General features: G+C 39.1%; 1 protein-coding gene across 8 annotated transcripts in view; it reads right to left on the bottom strand.

Moving 5' to 3' along the window:
• CCSER1 (coiled-coil serine rich protein 1) overlaps positions 1 to 24,098 on the bottom strand; it is a 626,891-nt gene that overhangs the window by 579,915 nt on the left and 22,878 nt on the right. The window lies entirely within an intron of this gene.

Below are 24,098 nucleotides of genomic sequence, written 5' to 3'. Positions count from 1 at the left end.
TAACCACCAGCATGAAAAAGGAGTTAGATACTCAATTAGATGAGGGAATTGTTTTTTGCTCTGCAGCTTAAGGTTGAAAAGGGGGGAGGGAATCTCTGTTACTGGCAAGCTTAAGACATCTGCACATCCCCAGCTCTTTTTTTCTGTGTCTACGGGATTAAAAAAAAGTGGAAAGGGGGTGGAAACCCTAAGTACCTCTGCAATCCTCTAAGTAGGCTTCTATAAAATGAAATAAAAACCCTATGCATTTGTTTTTCATTTTTCCATTAAATATGGACAACATTAAAGCTTATCTTACTCACACACCAAGTCTCCTTGAAGTATCTGTTGATCAGGACAGTGAGTAATGTCAGGTAACCCTGTAGCCCCAATGCACCAAATGATTAAGACAGATGTGCTGGAGAGCAATAGCCCACACATGTCAGAGTACTGTCTTCAATAAAGCATCTCAGCCTAGGCAGGTTCCAATTTTCCAGTTAAATATGCAATGAGGGACAAAGTTCAATTCTAAATGACTTGAGACAGAATACAGTTACTTTTTTGATTATAGTTTTCATCTGGTTTAGTTAAAATCCTATATTTCAGTTTACTGCAAGGTCAGTAGACAATAAACAATAATTCAACACTTCCAATATTCATTCATCACCCCATTAAATAGAGAAATCTGGAAGAAAAAAGGAAACATAAAGAAGAAAACAGACTTTCAGCAAAATGTGAGGGGGAAATAGTAGCAATGTACATAGAGAAGGGAACAGATTATGAGAATAAATATTTTGCATGACAAGGTAGCTATATTTTAGGCCAACACCTACCCCCTAACTGTTAAAAACTTAATTATAATGAAATCTTCTGTATGCCCAGACTGGTTGTAAGAGTATAATACATTAGAGCACATACTCAGCTGCTGGATCAGAATGTTTCAGCATCAATTAAACTCTAAAGGACCTTCTGCACAATATTCTTTCATGAAGTCCAGATCAACAGAGAACATGCTTAAAAATTGCAGCTAGTTCTGAATAAGCAGATACTAAAAAGCAGAAGAGTTTTCACTCCAGATCTGACTGTCAGGTGCAGGTACCCTGCCTCCTTCCCTCACATCACCACTTGACTGCAAATTTTATTTTAGAAGTATGATAAATCAACAAACAAGAAACATTTTACTCACTTTTAAGTTCAATTTTTATTCTATGTTTCCTTGTTTATACTTTTTCAGCAGTAAACAAAGAGACTAAAGCTGTTCAGCTCTGATTAACTAATAGTCTCAGTATGGCAGCTCTGCACATTTTTTCCCAAGAGCTTACCAAACTCCCTCTATCAAGGTATCCATCTGTACTGGCATGGAGATGAAGAGTTCTTAATCCACTTGTAAATTCTCTAACTTACACAAAGCTGCTTCTATTCCTTTACCCTAAATAACATTTTGGGCATTAGTCAGGCAGAGCACTTTATCTCTCCGTGGTGCTGCGCCAACTCTCCTGTAACATCTCTGCTTTTCATGCATCTTATTGGAATAGACAGAGCGATGCAACACCCACTGCATAAGCTGAGATCACTGAATTTTTAAGCCTACTATTTCTCTTTTTACAAAGGTGATTTGACTCCTAAGAGAGCAGCTCTTGCACTGCCCTGAAGCAAGCAGAGAAGGGAAGAGACCCCACAGGTTCCACTGCAATCAGCTTATAGAGCAAAGCATGATAACCTTTATCTTTGCATGCCTAACTGCTAATGTTGTTAGGGGTTATTAAATTATCCAGCCCTGTTAGAATCCAACTCCAACATTTAACTCACTGACCTCAAGCAGGCAGTGTGCAATGACATTTCCTGCTAGAAAACATTCCATGATTTAAATTGCAAAAATTGCTTGGGTAAGCAGCGTTTATGCTCAATGCTTCCACAAGGAATGTCCCAATATAGATGCAAAATACCTACATCACCATTAGGCTCCTAGTAACATCCACAAAGCTAGAAGAAACAGGCTGCTCTTATCACTTTTTTTTCCTTTATTCGCTTATATTTTAGTATTTAACCATGAATATCAACATCCTTGATAAAGGATGCTGATATTGAAGGCTCATCTTCCAATTCAATGGTTTCTAGTCTTTTTTCTACTAAACTAATTGGATAATCATCTATTTGGATATAAACATAGAATAACCCTACTGTCCTTGGCAGAGTTACTGCAGGCTCATAACAGCCTAAATTTGAGACAAATTTTTATGCATTATCAGTATTCCCACGACCTGAGGTGTTCCAACAAGCCCCTGGCAGACCACTGATCAACAACATCATACCTACTTTGATACTGGAAGTCATAACATGCAATAGGCCACACCTGTCTTTTGAGATATGTGATACTCTATCTCCATCCCAGGGTGTATATTTTTAGGCTTCAGAGATGTTTTAACTTCTCTTGAGCTTCTAGAGCTACTATCCACAACACCATTCCAAAAATTTTCTAAAAAATTGTACAAACAAATCAGATCTGATATTCAGATAATTAAAAAGCTTAGGATTGCAAAGAAGAGATTTCAGCATAAAGCTTTTTTTTTACATTCCTTCTAGCTAATATGGAAATTCGACCTTCTTAATAAGAAGCAATTAGAACCTCACATTTTAAAAAACTTCAGAATTCTTTCTCTGATCAGAGGATTTACCATTCTTGAAAGAACCCCAGCTACCAAAAAAAAAGAAACAGAAAATGCTATGTTTCAAAGGTAAGTCTTTCAGTATAAGTAGGTAGAAAACAAAGCAGTGTTATTTCTCTGAATTAAGACTAGAAGTATAGGCCTATGTGCAACACTGCATTGCTTATATTCATATAAGCAATGCACTAATTTAGTAATTCAAAGATCAACTTAAGAACTTCACCACTGCTCAGATCACATCAAACGTTCAGATAACACATTGACCTAGTGTGATCACACACAGTGCAACACGATACTAGGACAAGAGTAGAATTGCAACCTACTGAGGTGACAAACTGGGCATTTAATTACATCTACTGAGACCAATCTTTTTTTAAAAAAGTGATTAGCTGCTTCAGCTTTTTTACAAAAAAAAAAATCTAAATATTAGGATGTGCTATCGCAGAGAAAGCTATACACAAAAATGGAGAGGACTTGAAAAGAGCTGTAGAACATCATTAAGCAAAGAGGAGTACTAAAACTGAGATCTAAAAAGCAAAGTTGGCTTTTATCTACAACTACCTTGTGTATGTATGTTAACTTTCTAGCTGGTTACAACAAGGTGCCTCTAACAAATATTCATCCATCCTTAAGTGCCCCTTGAAGTAAAAGCACAGACCAACACTGAAGATAATCTGTGCTAATTGTGGTGTTAGAGTCGAGCTGTCTTTTTCAACTGAAAAAAAAATCTCACTGTCATTTTAAGGTAATCATTTTGCTGCACATAATGCTCAAAATCTAATTCCATAGGATTTTAGCACAATTTCAGGTACTTGACAACATAGTGATTTATGTCCCCAGCTCTCTTTTCTTGAGGGTACAAAGAATTGCAGATACCTGGCCCATTACCAGTTGTAAAGGCCAGAATTCAGAATGAACCAAAAATTGTGTTCATTTCTATGAAGAATATACTGATGACTGGAGTCTTTAATGCCATTTTTTGTTTGCATATACAATTACCTGAATCTGTAGCAGACATTCTTCTACAAAAAAATTAATACCAGATTTTTAAAAAAGCCTGACTCATTTGAATATTAATCTTCTGTCCTTAATTCATCTAGATTTCCTCCCTTCTTGACATCTTCTTCCCTTTCCTACTCAATCTTTTAACTCCAAGTGGGATCACTGGAAATGATGTTGTGCTCCCTTGGAGACGATGGGGCACAATGCACCAAAAAAAGGACACTCAGACCTGCAAGAAGCAGTCCAGGCAACTAACACAGAAGCATTAGCAGGAATCCAGAGCACACATCATAACCACACCTCACCAAACACAGGTCAGCATGACACCAAGCTATGCCTGTAACTGGCAGCAGGAGGTGAGGAGACTGTAGCAGCAGCTGCAGTCCTGGTTTCGATGTACCAGCGAAAAAAGAACACTGGAAAGAAGCATTTCAGTGCTTCTCAAGTGCTCAGGAGAAACACAAGTTAACATACTTGGTAACAAAACTGGGATTTAAACAGATTTGTCCTGCCTCCTCTACTGCCAAAATGCAACACAAAGTCAACTGCAGTACATAGGTGTGGTCTAAGACAATAATTTTGGCTGTTGCTACTCAGTTAATGTACTTGGCCACTCAGTTAACTTTCTATTAAGCAATACGCTAATTGCTAATTAATCTATTAAGAAAACTAAATAGCAATTAACTTCTACACAAGTTCTCAGATGTATGCACTCACTGTCTTACTGTGAACCCAATTCAACATGCATGAATATTGGCTTTTCCTGTTCTCTGACTTAAGCGTGGGATGTGAAATATATTGCATCTCCTGATTCTTACTCTTATGAAAAAGTAATCTTACTCTTTTTCATAATTCAAAGCACTTCTGTTTACCATATCATGACAACCTTATTCATTCACTTTAAGAGAAGCTATTTGCCAGAAGTCCAATATGCTATTTCTAATTCCAGCTTCTCTGACCTTTAATTTTTTTATACATTTCCAAAATAGGGAAATGCCAACTTCATTAGACTCCTCAAGAGCACTATTTGGAAAGCACCACGCAAATGCTAATCACTGCTAGTCTGAGGCACACTATGAAAATATTGCAGCACTAATTGTTTTCCAGTGAAAATCTTAGAGGGCCTAAAATTATACATGAGGCAAGACTTGATGGTGCATTCTCAGAGGCGAGATTCATTAAGCAATATGCAGGGTGGACTCCGCCAGATAAGAGCTATCAAGAGGGAATGGCAATGAAAGGTGGCTGGCACCTTTGACAATCATCTTTACAACTGGAAATAATGAGGTGCAGCAAGACACACTGCTGTGCTGGCCTGGCTGTCCCCAGCCGCTCCTACCCACGTGTCTGCACAGTGCAGCTTTTCCAACCCAGGAAAATAATTAATTATTATTTGTAAAGTGCTTCTGGAAAAGTCAAGCACTGTGTAAGCACTAAAAAGTTATTGCTATGGTAAGGAGATGGGAAAGGCTTTAAGTAGATGAAAAATATATGCTCTTGGTTTTAATAAAGCACTGTTTATTCTTATAGCAGGTATTTGTTCTTAAGTTTTAAGCCACATTTAACTAAATCACAGTTCACAGAGAAAAGTAAATTTAAAAAAAAACCAAACCTATTTCTAACATCACTACTGCAGAAATCCTGACAAAAACATTTATTCAAACTGAACATAAAATTTTCACCAGGCAGTAATAAATACCATTATCACAGAAATCATGTATACAAAATGATGAAACTTATGTAAATATGTACATTTTGAACAGCATATATGCACAAACAGTGTGAGTTATGTTTGTTCAGAATTTTTTCCTGATTAAAAGAGAAGGGAAGCCATGTTCACTGTCAGCTATCCATTTGACACTGCCTTTTACCTGAAAGCCTCTGCAGGTGTCCAGCTGAACTGGTAAATTCCAAAGAGCCACAGCTGTCCAGCTGTGATGTAAGCCTCTGCAGGTGTCCAGCTGAACTGGTCCAGCTATGATGGGGCAAAAGAAGCATCATTCAAAGTCAGCAGTTCTACTGTCATCCCCTGAAGATATCAAGCTCCTAGCACACAACCTGTTAATGTACACCAAAATATCAAAAGAAGCATCATTCAAAGTCAGCAGTTCTACTGTCATCCCCTGAAGACAATATCAAGCTCCTAGCACACAACCTGTTCATGTACACCCAAAATATCTCTTCCCTTGAGGCCAAATTTCTCCATTTGCTCCTCACATCCTTTTTAATGCTGTCCCTCTCTAGATATATCACTCATTATCCACAGTTTTCCATAAGGGCACATTTCCGTTTCTCTCACAGGCACCAGAAATGTACGGGGCAAAAGAAGCATCATTCAAAGTCAGCAGTTCTACTGTCATCCCCTGAAGATATCAAGCTCCTAGCACACAACCTGTTAATGTACACCAAAATATCTCTCTTCCCTTGAGGCCAAATTTCTCCATTTCCTCCTCACATCCTTTTTAATGCTGTCCCTCTCTAGATATATCACTCATTATGCACAGTTTTCCAAAAAGGGCACATGTCCATTTCTCTCACAGGCACCAGAAATGTCCTGAGAATTCCTCTTTTGCTATAACCTGAGCTATGGTATTGAAGAAGATGATCCAAACCAGTCCAGGAATTTATCCTAAGCCACAGCTGACTGGGCAGAAACAAGGACAGTCCTTGGAGCAGGAAAACCCCACCAAAATCTCTCAGTCACCAAAACAATTACAAGCAACCCCTCAACCAGAAACCAGTGCTCCCACTATGATCTCTTGCTGTGACAGGACATAACATCAGCTTTAGCTGATGGACAAAGCATCAGCTTTCAATGCAGCCTTCAAACACACCCTTTACTTACAATATCCTAAATATCTCAGACTCAGCTTCGCCACAGATGCTGTGTATTTCTGTGGTTAGACCTTTGTTATTTCATGAGCACAGATTAAGTATTAAATAGTATTTTAATAAAGAAATAAATGGATGGTGTTTTACAATTCAAGTCATTAAAACGCTGAATTTCTCTCTATGTCATTAGCTGTATATGTCTGCTGAATCTTTAATTGTATTTTGAAGAACAAGAAATCACAGACATGGAAACCACATGAGAGAAATGGCCTCAATCCAAAATGAAATTATGTAAAATCCTAAACTACATAACTCACTAGCAGTTTAATGATAGCTTGTCTAATTATGCCTTACAACACTTACTCTGCAACAGTGTAACAAAATCAGCTTTCATATATATATACACATAGATATACATATTCACACACAAACATGCAATACCTATAAAAAGAAAGCATTATGTCTTTGCTTATACACAAGAACATCAGAAGTCCATAGTCTGCCAAACATGCCATGCATCCTCCATACATTCACCCCATTAAAGGCTTCCATGACAAGCTTTTGAAATATCCAGCTCCAGCAAAATTAAGGACAATATACAGTATTCCTCAAGTACTTACATACTTTTTCAGGTTTGTATCAATGTTTGACTAACTCTCAGCACAAAAGTTTCTTTTGAAGTATGAAGACACAAAGAAAGAAAAAATATCATATACTAAGTTCCTAAAAATACAGTGAATCAAGGTGGAAATAAATGAGAGATCTGGTTAAATTAGGATGTGTGTATGGGACAGCTCAGACAAAAACAATTGACACTTTCATTTTCTGTGGATTCAAATTTACAGGTACCATATTTAGATATCCACTAGAGTCCAAGAAAATATCAGTATGGTCAGATGTTCATAACAGTTTCAAGATAGGTACTGACTGCATGAAGTTTCTTCTAAAACTCCAGGTCAGCACTGAACCACCCAGAGAAACACAGATTAGATACAGAAAAGTCTAAATATTTCCCTCTTTAATCTCCAGACGATAATGAACTTATTAAACAGATGCCACCCATATTCATTTCAGTTAGCTGAAAGAACCAATTAGATGCACATTTTCATAAGGAAAATGAGAATTCAATGCAAAGCTTTGTCTAACAACAGGCTTGTACAGCAAAGCCTAAGCAGAGCTAAGCCATGGTCTCCAAGGGCTCCTCCTGGCACAGAACACTAATGCAGGCTAGGGACTGACTAACTGCATGCATCCACAGATATAAAAGGCAAAAATCCAGCAGATAACATGGAAAGAAGTTGCAGTCATGACTGAGAGAGAAGAAACACAAGTTTCTGATTAGAAAAATCCATAATCAGTCAGTTTCTGAGTTAGGAAGATGCCTGATCCATTTCATCCAGCATTCTGAGCAAAGCAAGCCATTTCAGCATACTCACACCCAACAGCATTGCAGGCTGCTACAAAACCCACTCATGCCAGCAGGAGAAGCCACCAGGAGCACTGGCCAGCCATGGGACCATCCAGAGGACAGCCTGAGGGCTGCACCAGGCACAGGAGACACTTCCACCTGGCCTGTCACCTGCAGGAGACGCAGAACAGCTGCTGAGGGATCACACACACAGGGCTGAACACCTCCTCTCAGCACAGTCTAGCACATGACATAGGTGCCACTTTCACAGTGGTCTGGGGGATGACATTTGCTGCCAAGCATGGAGGAAAGCACTTCTCAGGTCCTGGATTCCTCTTTACCCCAAAAACACTAGCCATCCTATCCCTCAGGCCACATCAAAGTAAGTGCCTCCATACAGAATTTAAGCCAAATTTAACTCACTCTATTAGGCTTATAGAAAACAACCTTCTATGAGAAAATGAGCTGTATCCATATTTATTTTTATAAGTCCCATGGAAACCAATTAAATTAATTAACCTCTCTCCATCATCTTTTCTGTTAAGTCTGTCTTCATGTGTAAGAACATGAAGATGGAAAAGGCTAGATAATTTCCCTATTCTAAGCTGTAAAAAAAATTAACAGAGAGAGTAATCAGCATGCACAGGGAAAACTGCTTCCATTTTTAAAATATTTAATATTTCAAACAGAAAATACCTGGGCTCTTCCGAAACAAATACTTTTTTAATCCTTCCATCACAGAGTCTTAAAATAAAATTTACCATGTGATTGTGTGCAACCCAGGAATAGTTCTATTATTCTCAGATTTTAGGGATGGAGTAACCAAAATGAGCACCATTTCCAACCTCCTATATAACAGTCTACACAAATTAGTTCCTTCATATTCAGATTCCAGGTCTTATAGAACCATTTTTTGTACTTCCAACATTCTTTTTCAAGAGCTTTCATCTCACCTGCACTTGCGCTTCCATATTTGTATTCATAAGTTCTTTTTTTTCCCCATTAAATCAAACAAGCAGACATTTTTTAATCACTCAGGGTAAAACATCTTCTGATTTTTGAAGAAGCTTCCCTCATTTTCTTTAAATCCTCCATGAAAGAACATCCTATTTTTCCATGTAACACACCAAACTGACTTGATCCAACAAAACATACAGCACAAAAAACACCTCCTTGACTTCTGCTCAGTAGTCCCCCATGCAGAGACACACTGCAACCCCATCCCCTGTATGACAAGGGGATTGGTGACCCACTACTTCAGTGAGTCACTGTTTTCCTAATGTAGTTTAAAGAGTGACCTAAATCTTTGCATCCTATTCATTCAATGTTTCATTTAGCTTATTAAAATGAACCCTGCACAATTGAGTTCATCTTATTATGCAGCACAGATCATTCTAAAATTGAATTCCTTTTATTATGTACACACCAACAACCTTTTTGTTCATGTACAATCTCAAAGTTTAAGAACTAATAGTTGAAAAAAAGTGATGCTAGTCACGACCATGGTGCTTTTCACACCTCTATCTATTAAAGGGTCAAACTGTGACACACACACACGATGTAAGAAAATAGGGAAGATCAGATGTAAAACACAAATACCTCCAGAGACAGGATTTCTTCTTCCTGTGAATAGAGTTGAGAGTCTAAAATACCATTAGCTATGAGAAATCTAATGTTAATCTGAAGTCATGTTACAGAATCTGAAATTAATTCAGCTGCCAAGAAATTGCTGCCATCATTAGATAGGCAGAAAACAAGATCTCTCTCCCTTGTTTAGCCACGTGGGACAGTGGATTATCAAAGATCAAAAAACAAAAAGAAGATCAGCAGTGCTCCCTTAGCTCGCAGAATAAGATTGTCAGCTCATGCAATTTGCATTACCTTGGGCACTGCAGACATAACCAGCTCTCACAGAGACCTCCAGTTCTACATTTCTGCAGTTTTAAACACTTTTGAAGGTTTGTTGTGAAGGCAGAACTTGGATTTGGTGCAGCCATTCCTACGATGCAGCCAGGCCACATGCCCATCTCACACACATGCAAAATCTTATCCTCAGGAAGAACATAAGATACCAAACCCCCCCCCCCAAAATATTCTTCCTACCACTGTCATGCCAGAATTTCTACATAGATGGTAACACTCACTGGACTTCACATCTACTTGTCCTGCATTCCCTTTAGAACACACACACTTTTAACCATCAACATATATTTTGGCATGAAGCTTCACATTTACACACCCACTGCATGAAGAGCATGCTAAATTCTTTTTTTTTTTTTTAACTGGCTACAGCTACTTTCATTTCCCACAGCCAGCAACAAACAATAAACAAAAATAATATATTTTAAGCATAAAAAAACCTAACCAATGAAAGGTTTGTTGTGAAGGCAGAACTTGGATTTGGTGCAGCCATTCCTACGATGCAGCCAGGCCACATGCCCATCTCACACACATGCAAAATCTTATCCTCAGGAAGAACATAAGATACCAAACCCCCCCCCCCAAAATATTCTTCCTACCACTGTCATGCCAGAATTTCTACATAGATGGTAACACTCACTGGACTTCACATCTACTTGTCCTGCATTCCCTTTAGAACACACACACTTTTAACCATCAACATATATTTTGGCATGAAGCTTCACATTTACACACCCACTGCATGAAGAGCATGCTAAATTCTTTTTTTTTTTTTTAACTGGCTACAGCTTCTTTCATTTCCCACAGCCAGCAACAAACAATAAACAAAAAAATAATATACTTTAAGCATAAAAAAACCTAACCAATACCATTTTTTACACCACAACTGATCTAGACAATGTACACATTGTGGAGGCAAAAAACTTTAAAACTTAATCATTATTTCATCATGTTTCCTAAGAGCACTCTTTCCTCCCATCAAGTTGTGTGAATAACTCCACTTAAGCCCAGCTTTTTCTGTGAAAGCCACAACTTTATTACAATGGATTTCCATCATAAAATTAAAATCCTTTAGGTCTCCATGCCTAATTTTGCCCAAGCAGTGACATCAACAATTCAATATCTTGAACTAATACTTCATTTCATTATAGCCTAAGGGGTGGAAATAACAGCATACCTGAAACCTCTATCAAGAGCCAAAAATATCAGAAAAATCTAAAGATGCAGGAATTGCTGAAATGGTGCTTTAAATACATTTTAAATATTTAAAATATTTTGCTAAATTATTCATTGACTGTTTAAAAATACAGGGATTAGCTCTCAAGTTTGGTGTCTGTATATTATTTTCTCCATCTCCATCACTTGCCTAGTCTGCGCTTTCTAGGGAAGAGTCATGAAGCCCCATTAGCAGCCTGAATTACTTTTGGATTTAGGGACAGCTTAACCCAGTTTTTCAGTAATGACAGTATTTTCTCAAAAGCCATGGTGGTTGTTACTAGCTTTAAAAACACTGTGTTAGTTACACTCGGTACATGAACAAAATGTGATTTAGATGAATAAAGTACTTCAGCATGAACAACACTGTGGTAAATAGTGCACCCTCCTCAGCTCTCCCAAAGACATCAGTCTGCTCATCCACACTATCACAAGTAATCTATTCCTTTCAGCTACACTAACTCATGCACACCAGACAGCAGGCTAGGAGCTGCAGGAAAGCTGTGGTCCTGCTAGAAGTACATGCTATCTCCCTCTTTCTGTGGTTTCAAATCTAGGCAGACCTCCCCACGAGACAGAAACTGTGAAAAGTCAGATAAGGATAAAGGAGGAGCCTGATCCAGAACGCACCCAAAGGGTACAGTCACTTACATGGCAGGGATCTGGAGATGCACTCAGCTAACAAGGGGATGAAGTGTGAAACCATTCCACGAGCACTAAAATCCCAAGGATTTAGGAAGAAACAACACTGTTCCTCTTGCTAGAACAAACCGACAAGATCTCTTCCTTGTGATTACTCCACTTCAAGCTGTTGTGAAGAGGAACACAATAAAAAGAAGGTCCCAAATCCAAAGGTGCTAGGTTAAACAACTGAAGCACAGGATATGAAGATCGGCATTGTCCTGGTAAAACAGAAGACCACATGCTGCTCCATTTGAACAGAATCCAAAAGAGAGACAGAAGGTAAAAACAGCCTAAGAGGCTGCTAGCCTCACACAGGGAGGCTGTCTAGCCTCTCACAATACATCCTTACGGTGAACGAAGGGTAAGCACCAGGACAGATGGCAGAAACTTTTAAAGCCTACCAGTGGCCTTTTTTCTTTTGTAATCAGATGTAACTGTAGAGATTAGCACAACATAGTAAGCAGTTTGAGGATTACACTGAAATTCATCTCTGCATGTATCTAGTCCTAGGCAAATAAACAAATACAAAATATATTCTGTTTCATCTCCAGCCAAGTTACAATTTCAGTTTCCATCAAACCTGACCTGTTCAGCAAATGCCACTCCGACAGCAATCCCTGAGGGCATTACAGGGACAAACTGAGGCATGCAAACACTCTAGAGTAGTGTCGTGGAATACACCTGGTGCAGGTAGCTGGGCTTGCAAGCTGCAGTTGAGCTCTGGGTGAAAACCTGTACAAGACACTGTGAGCAGCCAACCCTCGGGATAACAAAGAGCATGAAGATGGGTGACACCAGCCAGCTGGATAGGGACAGAGGGTGGCACGAGCTGAAGATTCAGGAAGCAAAAATACCTCCTGAAACAATTTTACCTGTACATATCCCAGTGACTAGTGTCTTTCCTTTAATACCAGATACTCATGCAGAATATTACTTTGTTCACTTCTATAGACTTCACTAAGAGCAGACTTTGAGACAGGATTGTAAGACAGGGAATAAAGAGAATCACATTTTGTTCATAATAGCTTTTGACTTGGGAATCCAGAAGACATCAATGCAGCATATTCTGGTTAATTTACTTTGATATGTGAAGATTAACTCCAGGGAAATAAAAATAATACATTCAAGGATTCTTTCTACCACCCCTGTAATTGTTTCTATTGTCACAGCTTCATTAAATCCCTCTGGTAAACCCTTAAGTATTACAAGCTGCTGTATTCAAGATAATAAAGTAGCCCATAAAATAACTTTCCATGATTCATAATACATAAATTACAAAAGGTCTTTTTAACACACACACAGAGTAACCAGAGCTCAGCTGAAGTACAACCAGCACTGACTGAAGCACATCTAACAGGAGCAAAGGCAAAACTATCATAGTGGCAAAGGAAGAATCTCAGCTTAAAAAAGGATGGTTCACCCTTGAGTCACTTTGCTGTAGCCTGCATAGCAGTTTATCTCAGCTGAAATTGTCATTCCCATAAACAGGTGCATTTTTTGCACACAAGTTCAGCAAACGTTTTTTACTGGAATGCAGCAACACCTGCCTGACAGAGCAAACCAAGCTCATTTTATATCCAAACATGACTTGAATAATCACAGTACTGCCCTGCCCAAACAGTTTTCCAAAATAAACACATGAGGAAAGGTTTGATGTTGTTACTGTGCCAAACACACAATATCATTATTTTTCACAGTCACTCTCTTAAACATTTTTTTCTGTATGTTCTTCACCACAATTTGTGCTCAGGTACAGTTCAGAAAAGTAGTATGCTTTCCAAATCTTAACATAAAGACTGAAGTACTGAAACATAACGTTCCATTAAGTTTCTCTTGACACAAAGACTCCCTTGCCTTATTTCTGTTTTCTACTAGAGCAACAAACCACTCAAAACGCTTCAGCAGGAATGCACTCTATCTGAATACAAATATTTGAATTTTGCATTCACAACTAATTGCTAAGTGTTTTGCTACTGCACAGAAAACCAGATGCCTCTGAAGTTTTCTCCTACTTCCCTATGTTTAACAAACCTTCTCAAACGAGAAGTACCAGAGAAAAGCTGAATGGCAACAGAGCATACATAAATTAGTGGTTTCCCACCTTCAGCTGAGCATCTGTAACTGGGATCTTTCCCTCAGTTATTACACTACGGCCAGCCAGCCCAACACACATTTCACTAAGTAGGCACAGCTTCTGTCTGTTCTTTCAAGCACTCAGGTTAGTTCAAAGCAAAACCAATTCAACTGCGCCTTCTTCACAGCAGGGTTTGTTTGGGCTTTCTATTCTTTTGTGACTCTGCAGAACAAAAAGAAGTCTGGCCTTCTTGGCTTCTGCAATAGATGTGCTGAGTGTCAATGTGAACAGACCAATTAAAAAACACAATACATTATATCTTTCCAGTCAAAAGCTGAACTAAATAAAAGGTTCATGGCTGCAATAAGCTTGCTGGAGAACTTCAGCTAAGTAAGTAATTAAAAAAAAAAAAGAGAAGCAAATCTTCTGTAAATGGATAAAACAGAAGGGCTTAAACAAATCAATTCTCATCAAGTAGGCGTCAGTACAACACCCTGAATAAGCGTTCCACCCCGCACTTTCAAAAAGATGATATAAAATAACCCAGGGGAAAGGAGGAACCCATTTGGGGAAAAAAAAAAAAAAAAAACACACTACCACCAAAAAGCCAAACCACAAGCCCCAAACAAACAACAACTTAAGAAAGACAATCAGGTTTTTTTTCCCCTCATATGCTATAATGAATGCCAGCCCTAACAGGGCCTATTTACCTACAGATTCGCATGTTGTGGTTCGTTCATTTCAATGTCTAAGAAGCTGCAAGCAGCTGGGCACGTACAAGACTCCTCTCCCAGGTGGACTCTTTGATACTGATCATAACATTCAGCCGCTCTCTGAGCCAGAGAATTTACATGAGTGTCTCCTCTCCAATTTCTCAAAACTCAGTAAAACTTCAATTAATTTTTAAGACTTGCAATCTTTTGTCAAACATCCCTGAAAGCAACCAAGAAGTTCAGAAACACCTGGTGCAGCTTGTGCAGTAGGACCCTTGGACAGGAGGATAAACAAGTATTGTTTCCATGGAAATTCAGGATAAGTTGTTTTCTCTGTAATGTGCTTTCATTTTTTGTCCAAGCAGCATAATGTACCAATAGTTTGCAAGCTTCATTTTTAACTACTAGGACAGAAAACCAGTGTCAAGAGGAACAGAGGAGAACCAACAACATACCAAGGAAAGGGTGCTAGAGGCACTGTAGATCAAAAGCTATTGCATTTTCTGCCTACTCCATCCTTCTTCCACTGCCATCAGCAGCACTGCTCAGCCTAATAAATACGAACAGGAGCTACCAGCAATACCTGCATTGAGCTCCACTGAAAGCTGTAACAGCAGCTGAGGATCTAGACCCACATGTGTACATCTGGTAACATCTGATAACAGCTTTAAATTCCTTTCTTATTTATTTTATCTATTACCAAAAAGAAACTTCTGTAGATTTCACGTAGTTACTGTTTTTATTATCTAAATTGGAAAGAAATAGTGGTTTCTAAACACCTACTAATTAAAAAAATAGGCAACAAAAGGAGTTTAAACTCCTTTTTTTTTTAATTCTACCTGAAAGGGGTGGTCATCTTCACTGTCCTTCCAAGCCTTCCAAAAATCCTTCACTTTAAAACAGCTGTTTAATTTCTTACAGTTCCTCACCTACAGCTCTCATGCCTCTCTCAAGCTGCTCTGTGTCATGTCAAGTCTTGTTTTATTTTAACTATACAAACTCTTTACGACAAGGATTTAGTCTATATTTAGAAAATGCTGCAGAAGATATAGTGCTGTGTAAGTGTTTTACGGTTTCTCTGGTGTTCAACTTCAGCATTTTAGAAGTCACATGCATTGTCCTATGCCAACTGAAAGAATCATTATCATTAGTAGGGAATTGCTTCTTTTATAGATACATTCCCCCCCCCCTTAACTATTTTCAAAGCATACAAAATTAAACATTTATAATGCAAGATGACAATAAAATTCAAATGAAAGCATGAGAAAAGAGACAAACACCTAAAATTTTCATACCCTTTTCCAACAGTTACTTCTTGCTCACCTTCTTCAACAGACACTATCATCCTAAGGTCCTCTCAAATTAAGGCTACAAATAACGTGTGTATTGCAATATACAGCTTTGAAAAACATCTTGCCCCAAACAAAATAAACTACTTAAAACCAGGATAAGTAGCTTTTTTTTTTTTTTGCTTTTGTTATTTTCTGCCTACCCCTGACCCCTACTTGCATATCTGAGAGTGGATTTCTGTTTCCATTTTACTGTTTCTAAACCAATAAATGAAAGAAATCCTTTTTTTTTTTCCTGAACCATTCACTATTCCATATTAAAAACAGGATAGCTTTCAACTGAAACCACCACTGCTGATCTTCTTTCACTGAAAACATTTCTATTTTATATATACACACAAACATACACCATATGTTTGTGTATGCAGTATTTACCCCAGAAAATGTATCCCCACAGTGTCTTGGGAATATTATATTAATATGACTTGAATGAAGTTTTTAGCTAACCCATCCTGTGAGTTGCTTACATATTAACATCCTAGTCTTATTCACCTGCTAATAGCCTGAAATTGAAACTATTACAGGTAAAAATGATACGTGTCTCTTGACAAAAAGGATTCAGATGCATAAGTCATTAGGCCTTTAGCTAAGCCATGCAAGGTGGTTATTTGCATGTTCTTAGCTCATGGCAAGTACTAAATGAAAAGCACTAACTAGCAAAACAAACTATTAAAAATAGACATAAGTGCTGCAGACCTGACAGTGTAAAACAGCCTTGTAGCTTCTGGTTCTGATTTCTGCTTGTTAAAAGTTTAATCTGTAACAAAACCTATCATTAACAGACAATTGTACATTGCTCCCTCATTAAGGGCCATGAGCAAGTACTAAAGACTGGTGTGAAATTTGCTGAGATGCTGCCACAGACAGACACCAAAGCCATAATTGACCAAGATCAGGATGTTGGGATGAGGATTTAAAGACAATAAAGATTACCTTGCAGCTCATGTGACTAATCCCTAAATTTCTTCTAACACCCGTTTTGTGGTTGAATAAAGGCAGAAAGAGCTGGGAGAACAGACCTGCTGATTTTCCCTTCTTTCCCCATCACCTCTCCTCTGTGACTTTTTCTTCCCCATCTCAGCAAATGTCCCAACTTTGCTAGCTATAAAGATTAGCAGGTAAAAAGAAGCCACGTGTGGTGTCAGCACTTATCACCTGACAAACTAATTCCTTCATACTTCTATCATTTACTGCTCATCTACATGTTTTTTACAACTCTCCAGCCAATATTATTTTAGAATAATTTTCCTAAATCTTGTATTCTTCCTTTTACTTTCCCATCATCCATCTATTTCTGAAAATTTTAAATTTAGGCAATCATTTTAACTGCCCTGGTCTTTTGAACCTCTCCTCCAGGTGGATCTCATAAAAATTCTAAATACTTTGTGTTGTCCTCTTGCGTAATCACCATTAGCATAGAATAGGTACCTACAGGTACAAAGCAGTTTCTTTTCAGACACTGAACTTATTCACGTCTATTATACTTGCAGTCTTAAACATTCTATAACTCCTATTCTTTTGGACTTATTTATTGTAAGAAACATTCTTATAACCTAATTTTTAGTAGTACTAAGAATTTAATGACATAACAAAAACCATCAAAACAGTACAAGCCCATTATCTTTTGAAAATCAGTCCTTGAAAAAAATAAATGTTGTACAAAGCAAACAGACATACAGTAAAATATTATTTAAGGGTATAATCAAGGCCTCATTAAAAGCAGTAGCAGTTTTGCCACTGGGCTATGGGGCCAACATTTGTCCCTGAGCTCACAGCCACTACATTGAAAAAACAGGTTCAAAACCATAACAAATTAGGACGCCTGAATGTCCTCCTCACAGGATAACCGCTGTACTAACTAGCTAAAAAACACTACATACTCACAATTCAAAATTTAAATTCACATACACCAAAAACCATTTTATTTTGCTATTCACAGAGATGGCAGAGCCTGCTATCACCTTCTTTATACCACATTTACTTTTACATAGGGAAACAGCAAAACCAGAAGAGAACAGGAGATCCCTACATGGCTCTCCCAGCCCAGGATCCCTGACAGTTCAGTAATCTCTAACAGAAGAATCAACTGGAATGCCTCCAAAGGCTCTGGAGAACATGCACGTGTACCTTCACTTGCTGGATGGGTTTTTGTCCAAACAGCCAAGTAGTCATGCAACAAGAAAAGGGTTTGGAACATAAACCCTATGAGGAGAGGCTGGAGAAAATGAGTCTCAAGAGAAGCCTTATCCACTCTCCACAACTACCTGAAATGAGGCTGTGGCTCAGGCACCCCAAGGCTGTGGGTCAGCCTCTTCTTCCAGGCAACTATCAGCAGGACAAAGGGAGACAGCCTAGAGTTGCACCAAGGGAAGTTCAGACCAGATATTAGGAAAAACTTCTTCACTGGAAGAATGGTTAAGCATTGGAACAGTCTGCCCAGGAAAGTGGTGGAGTCCCAGCCCCACAAAGTACTAAAAAAACGAGACATGGCACTTTGTGATATGGTTCACTGGTATTTGATAAAAGGCTGAACTTGACCTTGGAGGTGATTTTCAGCCCTAATGATCCTATGATTCTATTATACCACAATGTTTGTGCTTCCACATGCAAACTGAACCTAATGTATGTTACATGATATCAACGTGGACATGCCATTTCCTGCAGATACTGGGTGACCCAACTTAAAACATAAGAAATATTAAAAATTTAACATGTCACTTCAAGCACAATTGATACCTTACACTCGCAGCTATGCACAATCTGCACTCAAAGTATTTGAGAGGTCTCAATGAATGGGAAAGAATGCACATCATCTTGCAGCATCCCTTTACTAGAAATAAATATGGAGAAAGCCACATCATTTTCCCTATTGCCATTTTCTCCCACTCACCTCTCTTCAGCAAAATCAAGGGAAAAAAACATGAATATATTATGGCAGAATTTGCTTTTCAAGGCAGTTTATTAATATTTCTGAATACTCCAAATGAAATTAGCTTCTTAGCATTTTCATCCTCCCAATATATACACTGCATTCTTATTTAAAGCTTCTGTGTTAACAATGAAATAAATATTCTTGAACAGAATAAAGTAATACGTGTGGTGACAACTAATAGGAAAAAAATGAAATGCAATCCATTTTTGGCAGAACTGTTAGTCTATTTCCATTGCCTCTGTGCCACAACATGTTCAGCTGGTCATCAAGAATCTAGCCACCATATTTTAAAGTCATAAAACCTGACAAAACAGTGACTAAGGCTCCTATTCAAATCAGCAGAAATTCTGCCACTGGCCAAAACTTCTTCAAGAATAGATGGTAAAACTTTGCTTTTCTCCTCTCTCCTTGGCAGTCATTTAGTAAAAAAATAAGAAAAAACACTGTAAAGTAATAAATAAATGAGGCAGTATAGTTCTGAAAAATAGCCCCACAAATTGGCACTGCACCAAATTAAAGCCAGAAGACACTCTAGAACTTGGAATTAGTACCTAGCACACAGAACAAAACACAAAGCACAAACTGCTGGTGCATTTGGATATTGGCAGAGTAGGAAGAGACTGCCACCTCAGCACAGCATACCTCGCTCTCTGACCGTATCTTGGAGGTACTGGGTGACTCCATCTTTCTCTCAGTGTGAGATTTGGCTGGCATGGCACACAGTGATAGCTTAACATCATTGGGAGGTGACATCTGAACAGATGTCATTGCTTCTTGGGTAAATTACAAGGTTTGGACTATGCCACAAGCAACACACAGAGAAACCTGTTGAATACTTCTGTACTCTCACCCAAATTCAAACCCCACTGCACTATACAAAATCAGCACATCTCTCAGAGCTGTTATTTTCTTATTAAAATGTTGACAGAGATCACATAAAGATGGCAAATCAAACTAGGATTAGTAGAGGGGCCCAAAAACAAGCATGAAATAAGCAAAAAATGTCACAGCTGGATATGCACTAGAACCAAACAAGATACTTTCAGAAGCAATGATTTGCACTACCGAAATTTACAAAGGAGCGTTTTTAAAAGCTTCCCACCCGTCTGTCACAACTGGTTCTTCACACTGGAAAACAGCTGTGATCCTCAGAAGCATTACTGACTGAGCCGGATCTCAAATTCCTGATATGCTAGAGCATTATAAAAAATTAAGTGGTATTTCCTTAAATAATGTAAAAGCATCATTACATTCTACGAGTGCAGAACTGCTTTTTCTCAAACTTAACAACAAGAAAAATCCAGGAAAAGCTCTTTTGCCTTGACTGAAAAAAATCACCTGATAGTAATTAGTCTTTATTGAGAAAATCCGCATAACTTGACACACAGTCCTGCAACTGGATCTGTAACAAGTTTCCACATCTATGCCAAGTTCTCAAAAAACTACATAAATATAACTAATCCATTAAGATAAGACTGTGGGACTTGAGATGCATATTCCAGTTCAACTGTCTTTATCACAAATCAGCTGTGTGACTTCCACACATCACTGCTTCAATGTCCCAAGTATGAGGAAAAGAACTACATATCCACACCTCAACACTCATGTGGGCCTTCATAGCAATAATCAGGGCAAAACAACAGCACCATGCATAGGCAACATAAAATGTTTGGATACAAAACCATCATCACTCCTGTCTGGTAATCCCTCTCAACACTCTGGTTTTAGTTTTTAGGTTTTAGTTTTTGTGCGGGATTACAAAACACATGCAACAAGACTTCAGTGCACATTTAATAAAAACCTTGCTTCTTCCACATCTATGACTTTACTACTTGTGCTTATTGCCTGCCTGTAGCTTCTTTTCCCTTCCTATAAACCAACTATCCTCTGTCAGACAGTCACATTTCAGGTAAAGGCAGACTTCATGGAAAGCATTATTACTACTGCTACTACTACTACTATTATTATTACTATTTTTACCATTTCAGTGCCATACATCAGACAACTGATACTACAGCCTGATTCAGTAATGGAGTGAGTTTGTGTTATCTAACCAACACAGCCCACTATGTAGTGGAGTGAGAACAAGTCAAGAAGCAGCAAGTAAAAGTAACCACATATTTAACTACCAAACAGCTACAGAAGTTTAATCCTGATGCCTGTAAAATAGACAGCTGCATCTTCCATACTCAAAGTTACAGGCCCTTACTAAAGCACAGAAATATGTATGAAATCCTACCAGTACAAATGACAATATAGATTTTCGGTACTTCCAAGTTCTGTTATTTTAAATGCTGTCTCACACAGCCAGTACACTCAATAGTAAAGTCTAATACAAAAATGTATTTACTTTATCAAGGTAACCCAGTTTGCTGTCACTACAGGAAACTGCCAAATAAAGGCAATATTGAGAGAAAAACCTGAAGAAACTGCAGTCACTTTTCAGGCAACAAACCCAGCCCCTATTTGTTATTTATTTATGTGTGTATTTCCTTTTGTTTCCCTCCCTCCCACCTGATGATGAGCCCCTCCAATTACAGCAAAACTATTCTCAAGGGGAAGATCTGATGCACTGAAACTTACAACAAAGAGTAACTTCTTAGAAGGAGATAGAAGATATTCAGCTCCTCACCACAACAAGCTGGTTGCTATTTAATTTGACTAAGTGTTCATAGGGCTTCTTCTCCATTGATATGTGCAGTGACACATGAATGTTATTTCATGTCGTGCTTTAGTAGTGTCAATCAACCTCAGAAAAACCACGGTGCAACGTTCACTTCTTCCCTTGCCTCAAGGGAAGGTAAATACAGCCTCCTTTTACTAGGAGGCCTCCAAAATTACAGCGAAAACAATCCAATTAAACACTATGAAAAGTATCATGGTTCTGGAATACGTAGATAGATTTAAGATTTTTTAAAACTATCACAGAGTTTAATTTTACAAAATGCTTTTCTCAGTAACTTACTTTTATCTCTCTAATTCCCAACATCATAAAAAATATACAGTGGCCATTATTCTTTCTAGTACTCCAGATGGGCTAATCCAACAAAGCCACAGTATCTTCCACGAACTTTCATGGAAGAGTGGGAATTTCTCCCAATGGAGCAATTTCTCTACATCTCTCTTTCACTTTATGAAACACTCAGGCAAAAAAGCTCCAAAACACTGCCAAATCTAACTTCTTCAATGTCAACTTCAAAGGCTGATGTGACATTAGATTTGAATCAAAAAGGAGAAATCCAACTACACGCAGCTTGTGCAGCACAAGAGATCCTGCTCTCACACAACCACATGCACAGACCTGAGGATACAACATGCTTTTTCAGCATCTTCTGTGACTAACAGACTTAAAAACCAAGCATTAACTCGTGTAAGTCAGACATGGTACAAGGTCTGTGTGCTGTTCCAGGTCATCTGTCTGGTGCAGCTCCCCATATCTGCTGTCCTACTCAGGCCTGCACCGAGCTCTCCAGAAGGCAGGCCTCCCTCAAGCCACCAGCTACTCCAAAAAGTCCTGCCAAGGATTACAGCCAGGGTTACAACACTTCACCCTGTGGGCTGACTTTCCCACTGAACTAAATTCCCTCAACAAACTACGGCAGAAAGCTGCTGCACTTAAGTTTCCTTCCAAGCCAAACTGGGGAAGTTAATCAAAGTACAGGGACCACTCTGCACTCCAGACACAAAGAGGTAAAGGAACCTCAGTTGGCAGAAAACACCCCTTGCTGCTATGTCTCACTTTGAGCAGACCCTGGACAGTTGTGTATTATTGCCTTCTCCTGAGACACTGCTGCCTATTTATGGGATGTTGTTCTCCGGGATGTGAGAGATTAATAATGTCTCAGCCATGATCATGATGTCTCTAAGAGGACTTTCCAAGACTAGCTGTTCCTCTGGATTATTCCAGGTCTGAGTCAGCCCTTCCCATTTACATTTCCAAGAAAATATTCTTGAAGTATTTTTTACTGTTTTTCTAATAATTCTCTTTGTTACAGCAGCCTTAAAAATCACAGCTAAAGGAAGCTACTCCAGAGACAATCACTAATGCCAAAAAAAACCCAAAATGTACTACTAATGCTTCCAGTTAAATAAATACAAACGTTACCATCCTTTATACCAACTGCATTTGTAGTACAGGAACACATACCATGAATAGTTGTAAAGAGCACAAGAACCCTCCTGAATGATTAGGCACAACATCTTTGCTATCTGAGCTTTTTCAGTTCATTAATATTTCACTTTTATATATTCCTCAGCTGCTTTTACAACATGTTCCTTTCTCTCCTTCTTAAGTATGAGCAAGGAGAATTGTTTGAAGTAACTAGCAGACCTTGCCTCACATCCCCACCTCCGTGCCCCCTGAGACTTTAACACTTCAAGTGCAATATATACTAGATAGAAAAACACATCTGGCATAGAGAGGGATAAGAGAATACTCTGAGTCTCCTTTCTAGTTACATTCAACTATAAAGGTGTGCAATAAGAAAATAAAGCATTCTGCAGTTTGTCTATGCCAAGACACTTACTGCTGTCAATCCCAAAGGAGAAAGACATAAAGCTGGGAGGGAGGGGGGATCCCTTTTCCGTGGAAGAGCAAAATAACCCCTTTCCTTTGCAAGACAACTTGCAGCAACATCCTTTCCTTGCCAAAAGTCAAAGACAACCTCTTTAGCTAGGAGGAGCAAAACAAAAACTGTCTAAAGGAAATAAAGGATTTCCATGAAGCTCTTCCATAATAAGCACTACCATCACCATCTGCTCCACTTTTTAAGCTTGCCATGCGATTTTGGAAATCACATGCAGCATCCTCCAGCTCCTGCCTCCAAATCCATGGCAAAGGTCGCACATGACAGCCAGTGGCCGAGCCCTACCCATTCCCATTTCTGAAACCACTTCTTGTCATTTTCACCGGTTAATTGCAGATTGCCTAACACAGACACACAGAGGGAAAGAGAGGGGAAACGGAAAGAAGAAACGCCAAAAAATAAACAAAAAAAGGATGGGATTTCTTCCGCGTCACCTGCAGCAGCGAGGCCGGAGCGCCGGCCAGCGGGGCACCGGGCACCGGCAGCCCGCGCCGTGCCCCCCGCAGGCCGGGCCACACCAGCCCCGCGCTGCCCCCACGCCAGCCCGGCCAGCCCCGGGGGACACCTGCGGCCGCCCCGCCACAAAGCCGCCGTTGCCGCTGTCCCCGCGCCGCCCGCCCGCCCTCGCAAATCCCCGGCGCTACCGGAGCGCGGCTGCCGGGGATCAGCGCGGAGCTGCGGCAGCGGCAGCCCCGATCCTCCGCCGCCCCCACCGCCGCAGCCGCGGGTCGGCGCAGG

Source organism: Passer montanus, unplaced genomic scaffold (assembly GCF_014805655.1).
Source record: "Passer montanus isolate IOZ18808 unplaced genomic scaffold, ASM1480565v1 scaffold23, whole genome shotgun sequence".
Taxonomy (NCBI): Eukaryota; Metazoa; Chordata; class Aves; order Passeriformes; family Passeridae; genus Passer; species Passer montanus.
Note: the sequence above shows the minus strand (reverse complement) of the source record. Positions and strands in the feature narration are given on the sequence as shown.